This window comes from Bos indicus x Bos taurus, chromosome X (genome assembly GCF_003369695.1).
Source record: "Bos indicus x Bos taurus breed Angus x Brahman F1 hybrid chromosome X, Bos_hybrid_MaternalHap_v2.0, whole genome shotgun sequence".
In the NCBI taxonomy this organism is placed as follows: Eukaryota; Metazoa; Chordata; class Mammalia; order Artiodactyla; family Bovidae; genus Bos; species Bos indicus x Bos taurus.
The window spans coordinates 134,087,565-134,111,439 of record NC_040105.1 but is presented as its reverse complement, the minus strand read 5'-3'; the positions used below and the strand labels follow the sequence as shown (position 1 = coordinate 134,111,439).

The 23,875-nt window shown below is 48.4% G+C and overlaps 16 pseudogenes; all 16 read left to right on the top strand.

The window, feature by feature from the left end:
* Positions 1–6,580: 6,580 nt before the first annotated feature.
* On the top strand, positions 6,581–7,137 carry LOC113887849 (annotated as a pseudogene).
* Positions 7,138–7,448: 311 nt separating this feature from the next.
* Positions 7,449–8,534, top strand: LOC113887841 (annotated as a pseudogene).
* An 18-nt stretch (positions 8,535–8,552) lies between these two features.
* Positions 8,553–9,109, top strand: LOC113887848 (annotated as a pseudogene).
* A 311-nt stretch (positions 9,110–9,420) lies between these two features.
* LOC113887847 lies at positions 9,421–10,126 on the top strand (annotated as a pseudogene).
* Positions 10,127–10,245: 119 nt separating this feature from the next.
* LOC113887843 lies at positions 10,246–11,082 on the top strand (annotated as a pseudogene).
* A 311-nt stretch (positions 11,083–11,393) lies between these two features.
* LOC113887846 lies at positions 11,394–12,099 on the top strand (annotated as a pseudogene).
* A 119-nt stretch (positions 12,100–12,218) lies between these two features.
* Positions 12,219–13,055, top strand: LOC113887842 (annotated as a pseudogene).
* A 311-nt stretch (positions 13,056–13,366) lies between these two features.
* On the top strand, positions 13,367–14,041 carry LOC113887840 (annotated as a pseudogene).
* Positions 14,042–14,352: 311 nt separating this feature from the next.
* LOC113887845 lies at positions 14,353–15,058 on the top strand (annotated as a pseudogene).
* Positions 15,059–15,177: 119 nt separating this feature from the next.
* On the top strand, positions 15,178–16,014 carry LOC113887837 (annotated as a pseudogene).
* Positions 16,015–16,325: 311 nt separating this feature from the next.
* Positions 16,326–17,000, top strand: LOC113887835 (annotated as a pseudogene).
* A 311-nt stretch (positions 17,001–17,311) lies between these two features.
* On the top strand, positions 17,312–18,017 carry LOC113887838 (annotated as a pseudogene).
* Positions 18,018–18,136: 119 nt separating this feature from the next.
* On the top strand, positions 18,137–18,973 carry LOC113887836 (annotated as a pseudogene).
* A 311-nt stretch (positions 18,974–19,284) lies between these two features.
* Positions 19,285–20,421, top strand: LOC113887833 (annotated as a pseudogene).
* On the top strand, positions 20,284–20,945 carry LOC113888194 (annotated as a pseudogene).
* A 485-nt stretch (positions 20,946–21,430) lies between these two features.
* On the top strand, positions 21,431–23,096 carry LOC113888193 (annotated as a pseudogene).
* Positions 23,097–23,875: the final 779 nt, after the last annotated feature.

Below are 23,875 nucleotides of genomic sequence, written 5' to 3'. Positions count from 1 at the left end.
GACTATAGCCCACGAGGCTCCTCCTGTTCATGGGATTCTCCAGGCAAGAATACTGGAGTGGGTTGCCATTTCCTCCTCCAGTGGATCTTCCTCGCTCAGGGATTGACTGCTCCTATACTGCAGGGAGATTTTTTACCGCTAGAGCAACCAGGGCAGCAAGAACCATGTCAATTAACCTCCATAACCCAGCACCTTTTTACTTCTTAGACTCTAAATTAAGAAATCTCTGTGGGAGAGGGAGAGGGTGGGAAGATTTGGGAGAATGGCATTGAAACATGTAAAATATCATGTATGAAACAAGATGCCAGTCCAGGTTCGATGCACGATACTGGATGCTTGGGGCTAGTGCACTGGGACGACCCAGAGGGATGGTATGGGGAGGGAGGAGGGAGGAGGGTTCAGGATGGGGAACACATGTATACCTGTGGCGGATTCATTTTGATATTTGGCAAAACTAATACAATTATGTAAAGTTTAAAAATAAAATTTAAAAAAAAGTAAAAAAAAAATCTCTAGAGAGTTTCACATGAGAAAGATACACCTCTCTCTCTGGTCTCAGATATAGTGGAAGATACATGTAAAAACCTTATAGTGTGTATTATATAAAGATGTGAGTATATGTTACAAGAACTTAGAAGGATCAAGGATATTTCATTGAGAAAATACATTAAACTTTACTGATCACATTTTAGGTGCTTCTTAAAGGATAAAAAGTATTTAATACATATATATGGAATTTAGAAAGATGGTAACAATAACCCTGTATACGAGACAGCAAAAGAGACACTGATGTAGAACAGTCTTTTGGACTCTGTGGGAGAGGGAGAGGGTGGGATGATTTGGGAGAATGGCATTGAAATACGTATATCATCATATATAGAACGAGTCGCCAGTCCAGGTTCGATGCACGATACTGGATGCTTGGGGCTGGTGCACTTGGACGACCCAGAGGGATGGTATGCGGAGGGAGGAGGGTTCAGGATGGGGAACACATGTATACCTGTGGCGGATTCATTTCGATATTTGGCAAAACCAATACAATATTGTAAAGTTTAAAAATAAAATAAAATTAAAAAAAAACTATTTAATAGGCATATGGAAGGATAAAGGATAACATTTCAGTTATTCACAATGAATTTTTAAAAGCTTGAAGATGTAAAATAACATAGTGCATTCTGGGATTTCAAAATAACGGAGTACAACAGTAATGTGCCATATATGCAGGATAGTGCTGACAGATTGAGCCAAAAAAATGGGAGAGACCAATCTGCCAATACTCCAAGGTACCATACTAAAGGGTTTAAAGGTTAATATGTAAAAAAAAAAAATAAAATAAAATAAAGGTTAATATGTATGTGGTGTCACTGAAGGTTTCTGCAGGTGACTGATATTAACATACTTATATTTTGAAAGGCTATTTAGGATGACCATATACAAGGGGAGAACATGAGTAGGTAGGAAATGCTTACAGTTGTCTAGATGAAAAATTATGAGACACAGTTAGAAGGGTGTTGGAGGGAACATGTTAAATACAGATTTAGGAAGATTTATAGTCCTGGAGTTTACAATAAAAGTGAAACCTAAGTAGAATATAGGTGAGAATTGAAATAATGAGAATTGAAGTAAGAAATATAACTAAAATAAAATGGTTCTGTAGAAAACCAAGAGAGATGTACATGAAAATGGCAACCATGGCAAATGTTAAATATGTGTCAAGTAAAATAAAGTATAATCAAGAACTGTTGGATTAGACAAGTGGGAAGTCATTGATTAACTTCAGAGTAAGCATTTTCAGGAACTGAAGATCAAAACTAATTTTGAGTGGGCCGAAAAATAATCAGTACGTTAAAAACTGGAGACAAGACTTGAGAAGTCTTTTTTTTTAAGAAGTTTGTACGACTGAAATATATCAGTAAGTTAAAGAGAAACAAAGTTGAGAGGTTTCTTCTCTTTTTCCTCCTCCTCTTTCACCTGCTTATTCTTTTTTTCAAATATATATTTTATTGAATTCTAGTTGACTTACAATGGTTCAGGTACACAGCAAGATGATTCAGTTATACAAACACATATATTACTTTTGAAATTATTTTCCATCATAGGTTATTACAAGCTATTGACTATAGTGCCCTATGCCATACAGAAAACCTTTGTTGTTACGTATCTATTTTTAAATTAGAAATCTAGCATTCTAGTCATACTAAGTCAAACAAGTGGAATCAAAATGTCATAACTTTGGCAAAAATTCTAGGTTTTATATATATACAAAACCTTTTCTACTACACTTGATAAAGGCTTGAGAAAACATCAAAAAGAGATGGAGAAATCAGAGAACATAAACTAAATAAAATGGGAGCACTGAATATGAAATAGAAAAACTGAAACAAACTAGATAAAAGATTACCATATAGTACAGCTGTTTTTCAACATGACCACTCATTGGAAACGTATCTGGAGCTCCGGAGGAAAAAAAAAAAGCAATTCTTGAGCATTTGTATTTTTCAAAAAAATTCAAGATAATTCTGATATGCATCTGGATTTTAAAATGTGATTACAGATGTTTCCATTAGTTCCTGAGTTCTATTATTTTTCTGTTGACCAATCATAATACAATGATATTAAGTAACGGTTACATAATCACAACAGTAAAAGATATTTATCAGTTTTCACAATCAACAGCCAAACAAAAAATAAAAGATAAGTACAATTGCAAGCCACAGTAGGAATATGATTAACAATGTAAAATAATTACATACAATTTGGGGGGGGGGTTAAGTAGAGTCATGTAGTAAGTGCAAGCATCCACCCAGTCCATCTATGTCTTTTGTTTGGTGCATTTAATCCATTTACATTTACGGTAATTATCAATATGCATGATATTATTACCATTTTCTTAATTGTTTTGGGTTTATTTTCTGTAGGTCTTTTCCTTCTCTTGTGTTTCCTGCCTAGAGAAGATCCTTTAGTAATTTGTTGTAAAGCTGGTTTGGTGGTGCTGAATTCTCTTAACTTTTGCTTGTCGGGAAAGCTTTTGATTTCTCCATCAAATATGAAGTAGAATGTTGCTGGGTAGTCTAGTCTTGATTGTAGCTTCTTCCCTTTCATTACTTTAAATGCCATTCCCTTCTGACTTGTAGAGTTTCTGTTGAGAAATCAGCTGATAGCCTGATGGGAGTCCCTTGTATGTTATCTGTCATTTTTCCCTTGTTGCTTTTAATATTTTACCTGTCCTTAATTTTTGTCAGTTTGATTACTCTGTGTTTTTGGTGTGTTCCTCCTTAGGTTTATCCTTCCTGGGACTCTGTTTCCAGGACTTGGTTGACTATTTCCTTTCCCATGTTCAGGAATTCTTCAGCTATTATCTCTTCAAATATTTTTTCAGGTCCTTTCTCTCTCTCTCCTCCTTCTGAGACCTCTATAATGCAAATGTTGGTACATTTAATGTTCTCCCAGAGGTCTCTTAGGCTGTTTACTTTTCATTCTTTTTCTATATTATGTTCTGTGGCAGTGATTTCCACCATTCTGTCCTCTGGGTCATTTACCAATTCTTTGCCTCAGTTATTCTGCTTTCGATTTCTTTTAGTGTATTAGTTATCTGTTTGTTCTTTAGGTCTTCTAGGTTTTTGGTAAACATTTTTTGCATCTTCAAAGTCTTTGACTCCATTCTTTTCCCGAGATCCTGGGTCATCTTCACAATCATTATTCTGAAGTCTTTTTCTGGAAGGTTGCCTATCTCCACTTTATTTAGTTGTTTTTCTGGGATTTTATCTTGTCCATTCATCTGAGACAAGTGAAAGTTGCTCAGTCCTGTCCAACCCTTTGAGACCCCATGGACTATACCATCCATGCAATTTTCTAGGACAGAATACTGGAGTAGGTAGCCTTTCCCTTCTCCAGGGGATCTTCCCAACCCAGGGACTGAACCCAGGTCTCCCACATTGGGGGCAAGTGCTTTCCCAGCTTAGCCAAAAGGGACATAACATTCTTTTTCATCATGATTAACTTTCTGTAATATGGTTTTTGTTTTAGCTGCTGTGAGACTATGCTGCTGCTTGCTTCTTCCATCTGTCCTCTGATGGATGAGGCTAAGAGGCTTGTGTAAGCTTCCTGATGGGAGGGACTGGCAAAGGGAAAAACTGTCTTGCTCTATTGGGCAGGGCCTTGCTCAGTAAAGCTCTAATCCAATTATCTGATGAATGGGGTTGCACTTCTTCCTTGGTAGTTGTTTGGCCTGAGGAGACCCAGCCCTGAGGTCTGAAGGGCTCTATGGTAGGGTTACTGGTGAACTCCAAGAGGGTTTACACCAAAGGGGACTTTCCAGTGCCCCCTTCCTGTGGTGAGCCACACCTGACGCGTGCCTCCACAGGAGGCCCTCCAACACTGGCAGGCAGTTTTTGTCCAGTCTCCTGTGGGGGTCACTGCTCTTCTCCTCTGGGTCATGGTACATATAAAATTTTTGGTTGTGCCCTCACCGCCGTCTTTCTCTCAGTCCTCAGGAAGTCCAATGATCAAATCCCACTGGCCCTCAAGGCCAGATTGCCGGGGGATTCCTTGATCCTTTGTTGGATCTCCAGGCTGGGAAGCCTGATACGGGATTCAGAACCTTCACAATAGTGCAAGAACTTGATTGGTATTGTTCTCCAGTCTGTGGGTCACTCATCTGGCAAGTATGGGAATTGATTTCATCGTGATTGTGCCTCTCCTACTGTCTCACTGTGGCTTCTTCTTTGTCTTTGAACATGTGGTATCCTTTTCTGGTGGGTTCCAGCATTCACCTGTCACTGAATGTTAAACAGGTATTTGCAATTTTGTTGCTCTTGCAGGAGGAGATGAGTGCATGTCTTTCTACTCAGCCATCTTGAACACTTTCAATATTTTAATGGAAAAATTAGGCATAGTTATAGACTGAAGGGAATGTGCAAATTTAAGGATATTGAAGATATGGTTACTAGAGGGAAAACCCATAACTGACAGCTCAAGGTAAGAGAAAAAATAGGATAGAGATTGCTATCACTATGACTTAACACACAAGACCACAGGTTCTGGAAACTAGAATACCTGGGTTTTTCTTCTGGTTCACCATTGAATATTTCTAAGAATTCAGAAATCTCTTAAATGTTTTAAGTCTTACAGGATGGGGAACACATGTATACCAGTGGTGGATTCATGTCAGTGTATGGCAAAACCACTATAATATTGTAAAGTAATTAGCCTTCAATTAAAATAAATTTATTTTAAATAAATAAATAAAATGGAAATAATTATACCACAGGACCATTAAGAGGAGAAAATGAAAAAAATGGGAAAAAAATCCAATGAAACACATCCTGGTGCTCAGTAAACATTTTTCATATTATTATTATTTTTTAACTTTTACATATATAACTTCACAAAAGAGATATGTTACCTATTTATGTAAAATGGAAAGAAAAGAATGATTAAAGACACAGATAAATTCAGGTAACCAAGTATGATGGAAAAATAATTTTCTCTCTGGAGAAGCTCATATGCTATAGGTACAATATGCACATTTCCTTGGTAATGGGAACCTGAAAAAGTAAAAGCGTTAAGTCACTCAGTCGTGTCTGAATCTTTGCGATTCAAAGGACTGTAGCATGCATGTGAGTTCATGGAATTCTCCAGGCGAGAATACTGGACTGGGTGGTCATTCCATTCTGGAGGGTATCTTCCTGACCCAGGGACTTAACTAGGTCTTCCATATTAAAAACAGATTCTTAATAATCTGAGTCTTGTACGGCCAAATTAATTATCTCAGTCATCTTCTAAACTTTTATCAAGTATTGAGGTCATCAAAAAAATATTGCAGGTCTGGGTGCTGGGCGGGCTGCAGACGAGGGCAAATCAGGCCCAAGGTGTCGAGCTGGTGATGCCTGACGGCGTGTCTGACGACATGTCGCACCCCGACCTGGGTGGTGGAAAGAGCAGGGGGGAGTAGTCAGGGCTGGTGGGAGAAGGTGGCAGCGGTAGTGAATTTCTTAGCAACCCTACAGAAGCAGGACACATACCCTAAAATCCCAGTAGGACGAGAGAGGCTGTGCTGGTGAGGGACTCTTCTTTATGAAATGTAGTTACAAGTTGCCATTAAAAATAACCAAGGGACATCCTTCACACACCACAGTGGTTGGAATGGGTTCCAGAAAGCAGAGTCCTCCGGAACATGGCTCTCTCTCTCTATCCAGGACCCTCTGTCCATGCGATTTTCCAGTCAAGAATAATGGAGGGGTTTACCATGCTCTTGTCCAGGGGACCTTGCTGACCCAGGGATCAAACCTGTGTCTCTGTGACTTCTGCTCCAAAAACGGTTCTGTGCCGTCTGAGCCTTGGAGGACCAAGTTTATTGTCTCAGTCATCTTCCTCCTTGTGATGAAATATTGAGATCCTCAACAAAACACTGCAGGTCTGGGTACTGGGCTGTCTGCAGACGCCGGCAAACAGGGCCCAAGATGTACAGCTGGGGATGCCTCACTGTGCATCTAACCCACAGGTGGGTCGGGGAGAGAGCAGACGCAGTAGTCAGGTCTGGTGGGAGAAGGAGACTCCTGCAGCAATGATTTTCTTGTGTATGGTGCAGAAGCAGGACCAGGAGCCCAAATTCCCCGGAGGCTGGGAGAGTGCTGTGCTGTCGTGGGCCCCTTCTTGAGGAAATGGAGTAGCTACAAGTTGCCACAGAAGACAACCAAATGACATACTTCACACATGACAGTGGTTGGAATAGGTTCCAGAAAGCAGAGTCCTCAAGCCCGTGGCTATCAATTTACAGAAGCAAGGAGAACTTCAAAGAGCCCGTCAGGAAGCAGCAGGCGAGGGGCTGCCTGGTGCGGCGCAGCAGACAAACGTTGAAGTGAAAAGGACAACGAAAGGACCGAGGACTGGAGATGGCGGCAGTCCCAGTGAGACACCGCATCCTCGTTGCCACAGCAGGCCTCAAGTTGATCCTAGGCTTGAACGCAAGGAGACATTCGTGCGTACAGCGGAAGGTCAAAGTCACGATGCCTGAAAAACTCAAACGGTGGCTTGCTGATGACTGGGGCTTAAGTACCCGGCCAAAACAAGCTCCTTCATCTATCTGTCAAGAAGAATGTGGATTCCATTCTAGTGCGAGCGTGGTTCCAAGCTTAAGTCGCATCTGACTTGATGCATCCCCGTGACTGTAGGCCACCAGTACCTCTGTCCATGCGATTCCCCAGGCAAGAATAATGCAGGGGTTTACCGTGCCCTTGTCCAGGAGACCTAGCTGACCTAGGGATCAAACCTGTGTTTGTCTCCTGTCACTCCTGCTCCAAATACGGTTCTGTGCCGACTGAGCCTTCGAGGACCAAGTTTATTGTCTCAGCGTCTTCCTCCTTGTGACGAAACACTGAGATCCTCAACAAAACACCGCAGGTCTGGGTGCTGGGTGGTCTGCCGTTGCTGGCAAATCTTGCCCAAGTCGTTCAGCTGGCGATGCCTGACGGCACATCTAACCCACAGCTGGGTCGGGGAGAGAGCAGACGCAGTGCTCAGGTCTGGTGGGAGAAGGAGACTCCTGCAGCAATGATTTTCTTGTGTATGGTGCAGAAGCAGGACCAGGAGCCCAAATTCCCCGGAGGCTGGGAGAGTGCTGTGCTGTCGTGGGCCCCTTCTTGAGGAAATGGAGTAGCTACAAGTTGCCACAGAAGACAACCAAATGACATACTTCACACATGACAGTGGTTGGAATAGGTTCCAGAAAGCAGAGTCCTCAAGCCCGTGGCTATCAATTTACAGAAGCAAGGAGAACTTCAAAGAGCCCGTCAGGAAGCAGCAGGCGAGGGGCTGCCTGGTGCGGCGCAGCAGACAAACGTTGAAGTGAAAAGGACAACGAAAGGACCGAGGACTGGAGATGGCGGCAGTCCCAGTGAGACACCGCATCCTCGTTGCCACAGCAGGCCTCAAGTTGATCCTAGGCTTGAACGCAAGGAGACATTCGTGCGTACAGCGGAAGGTCAAAGTCACGATGCCTGAAAAACTCAAACGGTGGCTTGCTGATGACTGGGGCTTAAGTACCCGGCCAAAACAAGCTCCTTCATCTATCTGTCAAGAAGAATGTGGATTCCATTCTAGTGCGAGCGTGGTTCCAAGCTTAAGTCGCATCTGACTTGATGCATCCCCGTGACTGTAGGCCACCAGTACCTCTGTCCATGCGATTCCCCAGGCAAGAATAATGCAGGGGTTTACCGTGCCCTTGTCCAGGAGACCTAGCTGACCTAGGGATCAAACCTGTGTTTGTCTCCTGTCACTCCTGCTCCAAATACGGTTCTGTGCCGACTGAGCCTTCGAGGACCAAGTTTATTGTCTCAGCGTCTTCCTCCTTGTGACGAAACACTGAGATCCTCAACAAAACACCGCAGGTCTGGGTGCTGGGTGGTCTGCCGTTGCTGGCAAATCTTGCCCAAGTCGTTCAGCTGGCGATGCCTGACGGCACATCTAACCCACAGCTGGGTCGGGGAGAGAGCAGACGCAGTGCTCAGGTCTGGTGGGAGAAGGAGACTCCTGCAGCAATGATTTTCTTGTGTATGGTGCAGAAGCAGGACCAGGAGCCCAAATTCCCCGGAGCCTGGGAGAGTGCTGTGCTGTCGTGGGCCCCTTCTTGAGGAAATGGAGTAGCTACAAGTTGCCACAGAAGACAACCAAATGACATACTTCACACATGACAGTGGTTGGAATAGGTTCCAGAAAGCAGAGTCCTCAAGCCCGTGGCTATCAATTTACAGAAGCAAGGAGAACTTCAAAGAGCCCGTCAGGAAGCAGCAGGCGAGGGGCTGCCTGGTGCGGCGCAGCAGACAAACGTTGAAGTGAAAAGGACAACGAAAGGACCGAGGACTGGAGATGGCGGCAGTCCCAGTGAGACACCGCATCCTCGTTGCCACAGCAGGCCTCAAGTTGATCCTAGGCTTGAACGCAAGGAGACATTCGTGCGTACAGCGGAAGGTCAAAGTCACGATGCCTGAAAAACTCAAACGGTGGCTTGCTGATGACTGGGGCTTAAGTACCCGGCCAAAACAAGCTCCTTCATCTATCTGTCAAGAAGAATGTGGATTCCATTCTAGTGCGAGCGTGGTTCCAAGCTTAAGTCGCATCTGACTTGATGCATCCCCGTGACTGTAGGCCACCAGTACCTCTGTCCATGCGATTCCCCAGGCAAGAATAATGCAGGGGTTTACCGTGCCCTTGTCCAGGAGACCTAGCTGACCTAGGGATCAAACCTGTGTTTGTCTCCTGTCACTCCTGCTCCAAATACGGTTCTGTGCCGACTGAGCCTTCGAGGACCAAGTTTATTGTCTCAGCGTCTTCCTCCTTGTGACGAAACACTGAGATCCTCAACAAAACACCGCAGGTCTGGGTGCTGGGTGGTCTGCCGTTGCTGGCAAATCTTGCCCAAGTCGTTCAGCTGGCGATGCCTGACGGCACATCTAACCCACAGCTGGGTCGGGGAGAGAGCAGACGCAGTGCTCAGGTCTGGTGGGAGAAGGAGACTCCTGCAGCAATGATTTTCTTGTGTATGGTGCAGAAGCAGGACCAGGAGCCCAAATTCCCCGGAGGCTGGGAGAGTGCTGTGCTGTCGTGGGCCCCTTCTTGAGGAAATGGAGTAGCTACAAGTTGCCACAGAAGACAACCAAATGACATACTTCACACATGACAGTGGTTGGAATAGGTTCCAGAAAGCAGAGTCCTCAAGCCCGTGGCTATCAATTTACAGAAGCAAGGAGAACTTCAAAGAGCCCGTCAGGAAGCAGCAGGCGAGGGGCTGCCTGGTGCGGCGCAGCAGACAAACGTTGAAGTGAAAAGGACAACGAAAGGACCGAGGACTGGAGATGGCGGCAGTCCCAGTGAGACACCGCATCCTCGTTGCCACAGCAGGCCTCAAGTTGATCCTAGGCTTGAACGCAAGGAGACATTCGTGCGTACAGCGGAAGGTCAAAGTCACGATGCCTGAAAAACTCAAACGGTGGCTTGCTGATGACTGGGGCTTAAGTACCCGGCCAAAACAAGCTCCTTCATCTATCTGTCAAGAAGAATGTGGATTCCATTCTAGTGCGAGCGTGGTTCCAAGCTTAAGTCGCATCTGACTTGATGCATCCCCGTGACTGTAGGCCACCAGTACCTCTGTCCATGCGATTCCCCAGGCAAGAATAATGCAGGGGTTTACCGTGCCCTTGTCCAGGAGACCTAGCTGACCTAGGGGATCAAACCTGTGTTTGTCTCCTGTCACTCCTGCTCCAAATACGGTTCTGTGCCGACTGAGCCTTCGAGGACCAAGTTTATTGTCTCAGCGTCTTCCTCCTTGTGACGAAACACTGAGATCCTCAACAAAACACCGCAGGTCTGGGTGCTGGGTGGTCTGCCGTTGCTGGCAAATCTTGCCCAAGTCGTTCAGCTGGCGATGCCTGACGGCACATCTAACCCACAGCTGGGTCGGGGAGAGAGCAGACGCAGTGCTCAGGTCTGGTGGGAGAAGGAGACTCCTGCAGCAATGATTTTCTTGTGTATGGTGCAGAAGCAGGACCAGGAGCCCAAATTCCCCGGAGGCTGGGAGAGTGCTGTGCTGTCGTGGGCCCCTTCTTGAGGAAATGGAGTAGCTACAAGTTGCCACAGAAGACAACCAAATGACATACTTCACACATGACAGTGGTTGGAATAGGTTCCAGAAAGCAGAGTCCTCAAGCCCGTGGCTATCAATTTACAGAAGCAAGGAGAACTTCAAAGAGCCCGTCAGGAAGCAGCAGGCGAGGGGCTGCCTGGTGCGGCGCAGCAGACAAACGTTGAAGTGAAAAGGACAACGAAAGGACCGAGGACTGGAGATGGCGGCAGTCCCAGTGAGACACCGCATCCTCGTTGCCACAGCAGGCCTCAAGTTGATCCTAGGCTTGAACGCAAGGAGACATTCGTGCGTACAGCGGAAGGTCAAAGTCACGATGCCTGAAAAACTCAAACGGTGGCTTGCTGATGACTGGGGCTTAAGTACCCGGCCAAAACAAGCTCCTTCATCTATCTGTCAAGAAGAATGTGGATTCCATTCTAGTGCGAGCGTGGTTCCAAGCTTAAGTCGCATCTGACTTGATGCATCCCCGTGACTGTAGGCCACCAGTACCTCTGTCCATGCGATTCCCCAGGCAAGAATAATGCAGGGGTTTACCGTGCCCTTGTCCAGGAGACCTAGCTGACCTAGGGATCAAACCTGTGTTTGTCTCCTGTCACTCCTGCTCCAAATACGGTTCTGTGCCGACTGAGCCTTCGAGGACCAAGTTTATTGTCTCAGCGTCTTCCTCCTTGTGACGAAACACTGAGATCCTCAACAAAACACCGCAGGTCTGGGTGCTGGGTGGTCTGCCGTTGCTGGCAAATCTTGCCCAAGTCGTTCAGCTGGCGATGCCTGACGGCACATCTAACCCACAGCTGGGTCGGGGAGAGAGCAGACGCAGTGCTCAGGTCTGGTGGGAGAAGGAGACTCCTGCAGCAATGATTTTCTTGTGTATGGTGCAGAAGCAGGACCAGGAGCCCAAATTCCCCGGAGCCTGGGAGAGTGCTGTGCTTTCGTGGGCCCCTTCTTGAGGAAATGGAGTAGCTACAAGTTGCCACAGAAGACAACCAAATGACATACTTCACACATGACAGTGGTTGGAATAGGTTCCAGAAAGCAGAGTCCTCAAGCCCGTGGCTATCAATTTACAGAAGCAAGGAGAACTTCAAAGAGCCCGTCAGGAAGCAGCAGGCGAGGGGCTGCCTGGTGCGGCGCAGCAGACAAACGTTGAAGTGAAAAGGACAACGAAAGGACCGAGGACTGGAGATGGCGGCAGTCCCAGTGAGACACCGCATCCTCGTTGCCACAGCAGGCCTCAAGTTGATCCTAGGCTTGAACGCAAGGAGACATTCGTGCGTACAGCGGAAGGTCAAAGTCACGATGCCTGAAAAACTCAAACGGTGGCTTGCTGATGACTGGGGCTTAAGTACCCGGCCAAAACAAGCTCCTTCATCTATCTGTCAAGAAGAATGTGGATTCCATTCTAGTGCGAGCGTGGTTCCAAGCTTAAGTCGCATCTGACTTGATGCATCCCCGTGACTGTAGGCCACCAGTACCTCTGTCCATGCGATTCCCCAGGCAAGAATAATGCAGGGGTTTACCGTGCCCTTGTCCAGGAGACCTAGCTGACCTAGGGGATCAAACCTGTGTTTGTCTCCTGTCACTCCTGCTCCAAATACGGTTCTGTGCCGACTGAGCCTTCGAGGACCAAGTTTATTGTCTCAGCGTCTTCCTCCTTGTGACGAAACACTGAGATCCTCAACAAAACACCGCAGGTCTGGGTGCTGGGTGGTCTGCCGTTGCTGGCAAATCTTGCCCAAGTCGTTCAGCTGGCGATGCCTGACGGCACATCTAACCCACAGCTGGGTCGGGGAGAGAGCAGACGCAGTGCTCAGGTCTGGTGGGAGAAGGAGACTCCTGCAGCAATGATTTTCTTGTGTATGGTGCAGAAGCAGGACCAGGAGCCCAAATTCCCCGGAGGCTGGGAGAGTGCTGTGCTGTCGTGGGCCCCTTCTTGAGGAAATGGAGTAGCTACAAGTTGCCACAGAAGACAACCAAATGACATACTTCACACATGACAGTGGTTGGAATAGGTTCCAGAAAGCAGAGTCCTCAAGCCCGTGGCTATCAATTTACAGAAGCAAGGAGAACTTCAAAGAGCCCGTCAGGAAGCAGCAGGCGAGGGGCTGCCTGGTGCGGCGCAGCAGACAAACGTTGAAGTGAAAAGGACAACGAAAGGACCGAGGACTGGAGATGGCGGCAGTCCCAGTGAGACACCGCATCCTCGTTGCCACAGCAGGCCTCAAGTTGATCCTAGGCTTGAACGCAAGGAGACATTCGTGCGTACAGCGGAAGGTCAAAGTCACGATGCCTGAAAAACTCAAACGGTGGCTTGCTGATGACTGGGGCTTAAGTACCCGGCCAAAACAAGCTCCTTCATCTATCTGTCAAGAAGAATGTGGATTCCATTCTAGTGCGAGCGTGGTTCCAAGCTTAAGTCGCATCTGACTTGATGCATCCCCGTGACTGTAGGCCACCAGTACCTCTGTCCATGCGATTCCCCAGGCAAGAATAATGCAGGGGTTTACCGTGCCCTTGTCCAGGAGACCTAGCTGACCTAGGGATCAAACCTGTGTTTGTCTCCTGTCACTCCTGCTCCAAATACGGTTCTGTGCCGACTGAGCCTTCGAGGACCAAGTTTATTGTCTCAGCGTCTTCCTCCTTGTGACGAAACACTGAGATCCTCAACAAAACACCGCAGGTCTGGGTGCTGGGTGGTCTGCCGTTGCTGGCAAATCTTGCCCAAGTCGTTCAGCTGGCGATGCCTGACGGCACATCTAACCCACAGCTGGGTCGGGGAGAGAGCAGACGCAGTGCTCAGGTCTGGTGGGAGAAGGAGACTCCTGCAGCAATGATTTTCTTGTGTATGGTGCAGAAGCAGGACCAGGAGCCCAAATTCCCCGGAGGCTGGGAGAGTGCTGTGCTGTCGTGGGCCCCTTCTTGAGGAAATGGAGTAGCTACAAGTTGCCACAGAAGACAACCAAATGACATACTTCACACATGACAGTGGTTGGAATAGGTTCCAGAAAGCAGAGTCCTCAAGCCCGTGGCTATCAATTTACAGAAGCAAGGAGAACTTCAAAGAGCCCGTCAGGAAGCAGCAGGCGAGGGGCTGCCTGGTGCGGCGCAGCAGACAAACGTTGAAGTGAAAAGGACAACGAAAGGACCGAGGACTGGAGATGGCGGCAGTCCCAGTGAGACACCGCATCCTCGTTGCCACAGCAGGCCTCAAGTTGATCCTAGGCTTGAACGCAAGGAGACATTCGTGCGTACAGCGGAAGGTCAAAGTCACGATGCCTGAAAAACTCAAACGGTGGCTTGCTGATGACTGGGGCTTAAGTACCCGGCCAAAACAAGCTCCTTCATCTATCTGTCAAGAAGAATGTGGATTCCATTCTAGTGCGAGCGTGGTTCCAAGCTTAAGTCGCATCTGACTTGATGCATCCCCGTGACTGTAGGCCACCAGTACCTCTGTCCATGCGATTCCCCAGGCAAGAATAATGCAGGGGTTTACCGTGCCCTTGTCCAGGAGACCTAGCTGACCTAGGGATCAAACCTGTGTTTGTCTCCTGTCACTCCTGCTCCAAATACGGTTCTGTGCCGACTGAGCCTTCGAGGACCAAGTTTATTGTCTCAGCGTCTTCCTCCTTGTGACGAAACACTGAGATCCTCAACAAAACACCGCAGGTCTGGGTGCTGGGTGGTCTGCCGTTGCTGGCAAATCTTGCCCAAGTCGTTCAGCTGGCGATGCCTGACGGCACATCTAACCCACAGCTGGGTCGGGGAGAGAGCAGACGCAGTGCTCAGGTCTGGTGGGAGAAGGAGACTCCTGCAGCAATGATTTTCTTGTGTATGGTGCAGAAGCAGGACCAGGAGCCCAAATTCCCCGGAGCCTGGGAGAGTGCTGTGCTTTCGTGGGCCCCTTCTTGAGGAAATGGAGTAGCTACAAGTTGCCACAGAAGACAACCAAATGACATACTTCACACATGACAGTGGTTGGAATAGGTTCCAGAAAGCAGAGTCCTCAAGCCCGTGGCTATCAATTTACAGAAGCAAGGAGAACTTCAAAGAGCCCGTCAGGAAGCAGCAGGCGAGGGGCTGCCTGGTGCGGCGCAGCAGACAAACGTTGAAGTGAAAAGGACAACGAAAGGACCGAGGACTGGAGATGGCGGCAGTCCCAGTGAGACACCGCATCCTCGTTGCCACAGCAGGCCTCAAGTTGATCCTAGGCTTGAACGCAAGGAGACATTCGTGCGTACAGCGGAAGGTCAAAGTCACGATGCCTGAAAAACTCAAACGGTGGCTTGCTGATGACTGGGGCTTAAGTACCCGGCCAAAACAAGCTCCTTCATCTATCTGTCAAGAAGAATGTGGATTCCATTCTAGTGCGAGCGTGGTTCCAAGCTTAAGTCGCATCTGACTTGATGCATCCCCGTGACTGTAGGCCACCAGTACCTCTGTCCATGCGATTCCCCAGGCAAGAATAATGCAGGGGTTTACCGTGCCCTTGTCCAGGAGACCTAGCTGACCTAGGGGATCAAACCTGTGTTTGTCTCCTGTCACTCCTGCTCCAAATACGGTTCTGTGCCGACTGAGCCTTCGAGGACCAAGTTTATTGTCTCAGCGTCTTCCTCCTTGTGACGAAACACTGAGATCCTCAACAAAACACCGCAGGTCTGGGTGCTGGGTGGTCTGCCGTTGCTGGCAAATCTTGCCCAAGTCGTTCAGCTGGCGATGCCTGACGGCACATCTAACCCACAGCTGGGTCGGGGAGAGAGCAGACGCAGTGCTCAGGTCTGGTGGGAGAAGGAGACTCCTGCAGCAATGATTTTCTTGTGTATGGTGCAGAAGCAGGACCAGGAGCCCAAATTCCCCGGAGGCTGGGAGAGTGCTGTGCTGTCGTGGGCCCCTTCTTGAGGAAATGGAGTAGCTACAAGTTGCCACAGAAGACAACCAAATGACATACTTCACACATGACAGTGGTTGGAATAGGTTCCAGAAAGCAGAGTCCTCAAGCCCGTGGCTATCAATTTACAGAAGCAAGGAGAACTTCAAAGAGCCCGTCAGGAAGCAGCAGGCGAGGGGCTGCCTGGTGCGGCGCAGCAGACAAACGTTGAAGTGAAAAGGACAACGAAAGGACCGAGGACTGGAGATGGCGGCAGTCCCAGTGAGACACCGCATCCTCGTTGCCACAGCAGGCCTCAAGTTGATCCTAGGCTTGAACGCAAGGAGACATTCGTGCGTACAGCGGAAGGTCAAAGTCACGATGCCTGAAAAACTCAAACGGTGGCTTGCTGATGACTGGGGCTTAAGTACCCGGCCAAAACAAGCTCCTTCATCTATCTGTCAAGAAGAATGTGGATTCCATTCTAGTGCGAGCGTGGTTCCAAGCTTAAGTCGCATCTGACTTGATGCATCCCCGTGACTGTAGGCCACCAGTACCTCTGTCCATGCGATTCCCCAGGCAAGAATAATGCAGGGGTTTACCGTGCCCTTGTCCAGGAGACCTAGCTGACCTAGGGATCAAACCTGTGTTTGTCTCCTGTCACTCCTGCTCCAAATACGGTTCTGTGCCGACTGAGCCTTCGAGGACCAAGTTTATTGTCTCAGCGTCTTCCTCCTTGTGACGAAACACTGAGATCCTCAACAAAACACCGCAGGTCTGGGTGCTGGGTGGTCTGCCGTTGCTGGCAAATCTTGCCCAAGTCGTTCAGCTGGCGATGCCTGACGGCACATCTAACCCACAGCTGGGTCGGGGAGAGAGCAGACGCAGTGCTCAGGTCTGGTGGGAGAAGGAGACTCCTGCAGCAATGATTTTCTTGTGTATGGTGCAGAAGCAGGACCAGGAGCCCAAATTCCCCGGAGGCTGGGAGAGTGCTGTGCTGTCGTGGGCCCCTTCTTGAGGAAATGGAGTAGCTACAAGTTGCCACAGAAGACAACCAAATGACATACTTCACACATGACAGTGGTTGGAATAGGTTCCAGAAAGCAGAGTCCTCAAGCCCGTGGCTATCAATTTACAGAAGCAAGGAGAACTTCAAAGAGCCCGTCAGGAAGCAGCAGGCGAGGGGCTGCCTGGTGCGGCGCAGCAGACAAACGTTGAAGTGAAAAGGACAACGAAAGGACCGAGGACTGGAGATGGCGGCAGTCCCAGTGAGACACCGCATCCTCGTTGCCACAGCAGGCCTCAAGTTGATCCTAGGCTTGAACGCAAGGAGACATTCGTGCGTACAGCGGAAGGTCAAAGTCACGATGCCTGAAAAACTCAAACGGTGGCTTGCTGATGACTGGGGCTTAAGTACCCGGCCAAAACAAGCTCCTTCATCTATCTGTCAAGAAGAATGTGGATTCCATTCTAGTGCGAGCGTGGTTCCAAGCTTAAGTCGCATCTGACTTGATGCATCCCCGTGACTGTAGGCCACCAGTACCTCTGTCCATGCGATTCCCCAGGCAAGAATAATGCAGGGGTTTACCGTGCCCTTGTCCAGGAGACCTAGCTGACCTAGGGATCAAACCTGTGTTTGTCTCCTGTCACTCCTGCTCCAAATACGGTTCTGTGCCGACTGAGCCTTCGAGGACCAAGTTTATTGTCTCAGCGTCTTCCTCCTTGTGACGAAACACTGAGATCCTCAACAAAACACCGCAGGTCTGGGTGCTGGGTGGTCTGCCGTTGCTGGCAAATCTTGCCCAAGTCGTTCAGCTGGCGATGCCTGACGGCACATCTAACCCACAGCTGGGTCGGGGAGAGAGCAGACGCAGTGCTCAGGTCTGGTGGGAGAAGGAGACTCCTGCAGCAATGATTTTCTTGTGTATGGTGCAGAAGCAGGACCAGGAGCCCAAATTCCCCGGAGCCTGGGAGAGTGCTGTGCTTTCGTGGGCCCCTTCTTGAGGAAATGGAGTAGCTACAAGTTGCCACAGAAGACAACCAAATGACATACTTCACACATGACAGTGGTTGGAATAGGTTCCAGAAAGCAGAGTCCTCAAGCCCGTGGCTATCAATTTACAGAAGCAAGGAGAACTTCAAAGAGCCCGTCAGGAAGCAGCAGGCGAGGGGCTGCCTGGTGCGGCGCAGCAGACAAACGTTGAAGTGAAAAGGACAACGAAAGGACCGAGGACTGGAGATGGCGGCAGTCCCAGTGAGACACCGCATCCTCGTTGCCACAGCAGGCCTCAAGTTGATCCTAGGCTTGAACGCAAGGAGACATTCGTGCGTACAGCGGAAGGTCAAAGTCACGATGCCTGAAAAACTCAAACGGTGGCTTGCTGATGACTGGGGCTTAAGTACCCGGCCAAAACAAGCTCCTTCATCTATCTGTCAAGAAGAATGTGGATTCCATTCTAGTGCGAGCGTGGTTCCAAGCTTAAGTCGCATCTGACTTGATGCATCCCCGTGACTGTAGGCCACCAGTACCTCTGTCCATGCGATTCCCCAGGCAAGAATAATGCAGGGGTTTACCGTGCCCTTGTCCAGGAGACCTAGCTGACCTAGGGGATCAAACCTGTGTTTGTCTCCTGTCACTCCTGCTCCAAATACGGTTCTGTGCCGACTGAGCCTTCGAGGACCAAGTTTATTGTCTCAGCGTCTTCCTCCTTGTGACGAAACACTGAGATCCTCAACAAAACACCGCAGGTCTGGGTGCTGGGTGGTCTGCCGTTGCTGGCAAATCTTGCCCAAGTCGTTCAGCTGGCGATGCCTGACGGCACATCTAACCCACAGCTGGGTCGGGGAGAGAGCAGACGCAGTGCTCAGGTCTGGTGGGAGAAGGAGACTCCTGCAGCAATGATTTTCTTGTGTATGGTGCAGAAGCAGGACCAGGAGCCCAAATTCCCCGGAGGCTGGGAGAGTGCTGTGCTGTCGTGGGCCCCTTCTTGAGGAAATGGAGTAGCTACAAGTTGCCACAGAAGACAACCAAATGACATACTTCACACATGACAGTGGTTGGAATAGGTTCCAGAAAGCAGAGTCCTCAAGCCCGTGGCTATCAATTTACAGAAGCAAGGAGAACTTCAAAGAGCCCGTCAGGAAGCAGCAGGCGAGGGGCTGCCTGGTGCGGCGCAGCAGACAAACGTTGAAGTGAAAAGGACAACGAAAGGACCGAGGACTGGAGATGGCGGCAGTCCCAGTGAGACACCGCATCCTCGTTGCCACAGCAGGCCTCAAGTTGATCCTAGGCTTGAACGCAAGGAGACATTCGTGCGTACAGCGGAAGGTCAAAGTCACGATGCCTGAAAAACTCAAACGGTGGCTTGCTGATGACTGGGGCTTAAGTACCCGGCCAAAACAAGCTCCTTCATCTATCTGTCAAGAAGAATGTGGATTCCATTCTAGTGCGAGCGTGGTTCCAAGCTTAAGTCGCATCTGACTTGATGCATCCCCGTGACTGTAGGCCACCAGTACCTCTGTCCATGCGATTCCCCAGGCAAGAATAATGCAGGGGTTTACCGTGCCCTTGTCCAGGAGACCTAGCTGACCTAGGGATCAAACCTGTGTTTGTCTCCTGTCACTCCTGCTCCAAATACGGTTCTGTGCCGACTGAGCCTTCGAGGACCAAGTTTATTGTCTCAGCGTCTTCCTCCTTGTGACGAAACACTGAGATCCTCAACAAAACACCGCAGGTCTGGGTGCTGGGTGGTCTGCCGTTGCTGGCAAATCTTGCCCAAGTCGTTCAGCTGGCGATGCCTGACGGCACATCTAACCCACAGCTGGGTCGGGGAGAGAGCAGACGCAGTGCTCAGGTCTGGTGGGAGAAGGAGACTCCTGCAGCAATGATTTTCTTGTGTATGGTGCAGAAGCAGGACCAGGAGCCCAAATTCCCCGGAGCCTGGGAGAGTGCTGTGCTTTCGTGGGCCCCTTCTTGAGGAAATGGAGTAGCTACAAGTTGCCACAGAAGACAACCAAATGACATACTTCACACATGACAGTGGTTGGAATAGGTTCCAGAAAGCAGAGTCCTCAAGCCCGTGGCTATCAATTTACAGAAGCAAGGAGAACTTCAAAGAGCCCGTCAGGAAGCAGCAGGCGAGGGGCTGCCTGGTGCGGCGCAGCAGACAAACGTTGAAGTGAAAAGGACAACGAAAGGACCGAGGACTGGAGATGGCGGCAGTCCCAGTGAGACACCGCATCCTCGTTGCCACAGCAGGCCTCAAGTTGATCCTAGGCTTGAACGCAAGGAGACATTCGTGCGTACAGCGGAAGGTCAAAGTCACGATGCCTGAAAAACTCAAACGGTGGCTTGCTGATGACTGGGGCTTAAGTACCCGGCCAAAACAAGCTCCTTCATCTATCTGTCAAGAAGAATGTGGATTCCATTCTAGTGCGAGCGTGGTTCCAAGCTTAAGTCGCATCTGACTTGATGCATCCCCGTGACTGTAGGCCACCAGTACCTCTGTCCATGCGATTCCCCAGGCAAGAATAATGCAGGGGTTTACCGTGCCCTTGTCCAGGAGACCTAGCTGACCTAGGGATCAAACCTGTGTTTGTCTCCTGTCACTCCTGCTCCAAATACGGTTCTGTGCCGACTGAGCCTTCGAGGACCAAGTTTATTGTCTCAGCGTCTTCCTCCTTGTGACGAAACACTGAGATCCTCAACAAAACACCGCAGGTCTGGGTGCTGGGTGGTCTGCCGTTGCTGGCAAATCTTGCCCAAGTCGTTCAGCTGGCGATGCCTGACGGCACATCTAACCCACAGCTGGGTCGGGGAGAGAGCAGACGCAGTGCTCAGGTCTGGTGGGAGAAGGAGACTCCTGCAGCAATGATTTTCTTGTGTATGGTGCAGAAGCAGGACCAGGAGCCCAAATTCCCCGGAGCCTGGGAGAGTGCTGTGCTTTCGTGGGCCCCTTCTTGAGGAAATGGAGTAGCTACAAGTTGCCACAGAAGACAACCAAATGACATACTTCACACATGACAGTGGTTGGAATAGGTTCCAGAAAGCAGAGTCCTCAAGCCCGTGGCTATCAATTTACAGAAGCAAGGAGAACTTCAAAGAGCCCGTCAGGAAGCAGCAGGCGAGGGGCTGCCTGGTGCGGCGCAGCAGACAAACGTTGAAGTGAAAAGGACAACGAAAGGACCGAGGACTGGAGATGGCGGCAGTCCCAGTGAGACACCGCATCCTCGTTGCCACAGCAGGCCTCAAGTTGATCCTAGGCTTGAACGCAAGGAGACATTCGTGCGTACAGCGGAAGGTCAAAGTCACGATGCCTGAAAAACTCAAACGGTGGCTTGCTGATGACTGGGGCTTAAGTACCCGGCCAAAACAAGCTCCTTCATCTATCTGTCAAGAAGAATGTGGATTCCATTCTAGTGCGAGCGTGGTTCCAAGCTTAAGTCGCATCTGACTTGATGCATCCCCGTGACTGTAGGCCACCAGGACCCTCTGTCCATGTGATTCGCCAGGCAAGAATAATAGAGGGCTTTACCATGCCCTTGTCCATGGGACCTTGCTGTCCTTGGCATCAAACCTGTGTCTCCTTTCACTCCTGCTCCAAAAACGGTTCTCTACTTTCTGAGCTTTGGAGGACCAAGTTTATTGTCTCAGTTATCTTCCTTCTTCTGACGAAGTTTTGAGATCCTCAACAAAATATTGTAGGTCCAGATGCTGGGCGGTTGTTGTCGCTGGCAAATGGGGCCCAAGACGTACAGCTGGTGATGCCTGACGGCGCATCCAACCCACAGCTGGGTCGGGGAGAGTGTAAAGACAGTAGTCAGGTCTGTTGGGAGGAGGCGGAGGATGCAGTGAATCTCTTATCAATGGTGCAGAAACAGGACCGGGAGCGTAAATTCAAAGGAGTGTGAGAGACTGCTGTTGTAGTATGGGCCTCTTCTTTGAAATGAAGTAGTTACAAGTTGCCATAGAAGACAACCAAATGACATACTTCACACATTGCAGTGGTTGGAATGGGTTCCAGAAAGCAGAGTCCTCAAGCCTGTGGCTATGAATTTGCAGAAGCAAGGAGAAATTCAAAGAGACAGTCAGGAAGAAGCAGGCGAGGTGGCCAGAAGCCTGGTTCGATGCAGCAGACAAAAGTTGAAAAGGACAAGAAAACAACCAAAGACTGGAGATGGTGGCAGTCCCATCGAGACACCGCATCCTCGTTGCCGCAGAAGGCCTCAAGTAGATCCTATGCTTGAAAGAGTGGAAACATTCATGAGTAGAGCTGAAGTCAAAGTCACGATTCCTAAAAACTCAAATGGTTGCTTGTTGATGAATGGGGCGTAAGTACCCGGCCAATACCAGCTCCTTCATCTATCTGTCAAGAAGAATGTGGATTCCAATGTAGTGTGAGTGTGTTTCGTAGCTTAAGTCGCATCTGACTTGATGCATCTCCATGACTGTAGGCCACCAGGACCCTCTGCCCATGTGATTCTCCAGGCAAGAATGATGGAGGGGTTTACCATGGCCTCGTCCAGGGGACCTTGCTGATGTAGGGATCAAACCTAGGTCTTCTGTCGCTCCTGCCCCAAAAATGTTTCTTTACTATCTGAGCCTTGAAGGTCAAGTTTATTGTCTCAGTCATCTTCCTCCTTTTGACGAAATACTGAGGTCCCCAACAAAATATTGTAGGTCCGGATGCTGGGTGGTCTGCGGCCGCTGCCAAATTGGGCACAAGACGTACAGCTGGCAATGCCTGATGGTGCATCTAACCCTCAGCTGGGTCAGGGAGCGAGTAGGGGGCATTAGTCAATGCTGGTGGGAGGAGGAGGCTGCAGCAGCAATTCTCTTATCAGTGTTCTGGAAGCAGGGCCCAGAGTCTAAATTCCCAGGAGATGAGAGAGTGCTGTGCTTGCATGGGCCTCTCCTTTATGAAATGAAGTAGCTACAATTTGCCATAAAGACGAATGTTGATTCCATTTTAGTTCATGCATTGTATGTAGCTTCAGTAGTGTAAACTCTTTGCCACCCCTTGGACCATAGCTCAACACGCTCCTCTCTGCATGGTATTCTCCCTGCAGGAATTCTGGGGTAGATTACCATGCTCTTCTCCAGAGGATCTTTCTGACCTGTGGATGGAACCTATTTCTCCTCTAGCCCCTGCTTGAAGGCAGATTCTTTACTGCTAAGCCACAAGTTAAGCCCTCCATTTTACAGGATTATACAAAATACAAGAAATCTTGAAGAAGCATAGGTAATAAGGAGTATGCAATCAATGAGTTTTGGCCGGGATAAAGGTGTACTTCAATGTGATGCTGGACACTCAACTCCTTTACAAATTTGAGAGGCAACATATGCTGAGATCCTTGTTGACTGCCCTGATGCATCCATGTCCCAGGTGTATGGGGCCTCAAATCTCCTGAGATTGTTTGTAAGAATTGGAACAGTGTTGGCCTATACATTTCTGGATGAGAAGAGCCTTGCTTTATTACTTAATGAATTATCTTCATGGTTTCCTAAAATACCAAGTAGAGAACTCTACAACTTTGTTTATTGCCAGCAATTATGCAGTTGCTCTCCCTGAGTACCATTGGAAAGCTGTGTGAGGTGCTTGCACCCAACCACTTTTGATTCTCTTTAAACACATTTTGTGTCTTAATCCTCTCCTGTACAAACAATGTACTTTGTAAATGTTCATGTACAACAAAATTTATGTTTGTTTTCTGTTTGATTTTAAATACAGAAAATAAAAGGAGTTATAGCTCCTTTTTTCATTTCAAAGTTTCTACCATTGTATTCAGTGATAGACAACAGAGACAAACTGTCGAGTGTTTTATTGCTTAGTTGAGAAAGCTGCTTTTGAACGCTGCGAGTTTCTATTGACACTACGCACTTTTATAATATGTGCTAATGCTGTATGACATAATGCTCTGATTCCTAGTACCAAACGTTCAATTCAGTGTATATAACTGAACACACTCATATATTTCTGCTCCCCCCATTTTTTATGGTGCTTAAAGTAAAAAGAGCCCATCCTTTGTGAGTCATCCATCCATGTTGTTTGTTAGGCATTTTATCTTTGCTCAGATTGTTGAAGAACAGTGGCTTGTTTCATAGTTTATGTATTTGTGCCTAATGCATGTTTTAACATGATAGACTCAGTACATTGTGAAGCTACAGCTTTCTGGAAAAGTTAATCTTTTCGAAATTGTTTTTCAGGCAGTCCTAAAATGGCAGAGGAATAGGATGGAGAGACCACTTTCTCCCCTACAAATTCATCAAAAGAATATTTGAACACTGAGCAAATTCCACAAAACAACTTCTGAATGCTGGCAGAGGACATCAGGCACCCAGAAAGGCAGCCCATTGTCTTTGAAAGGAGGTA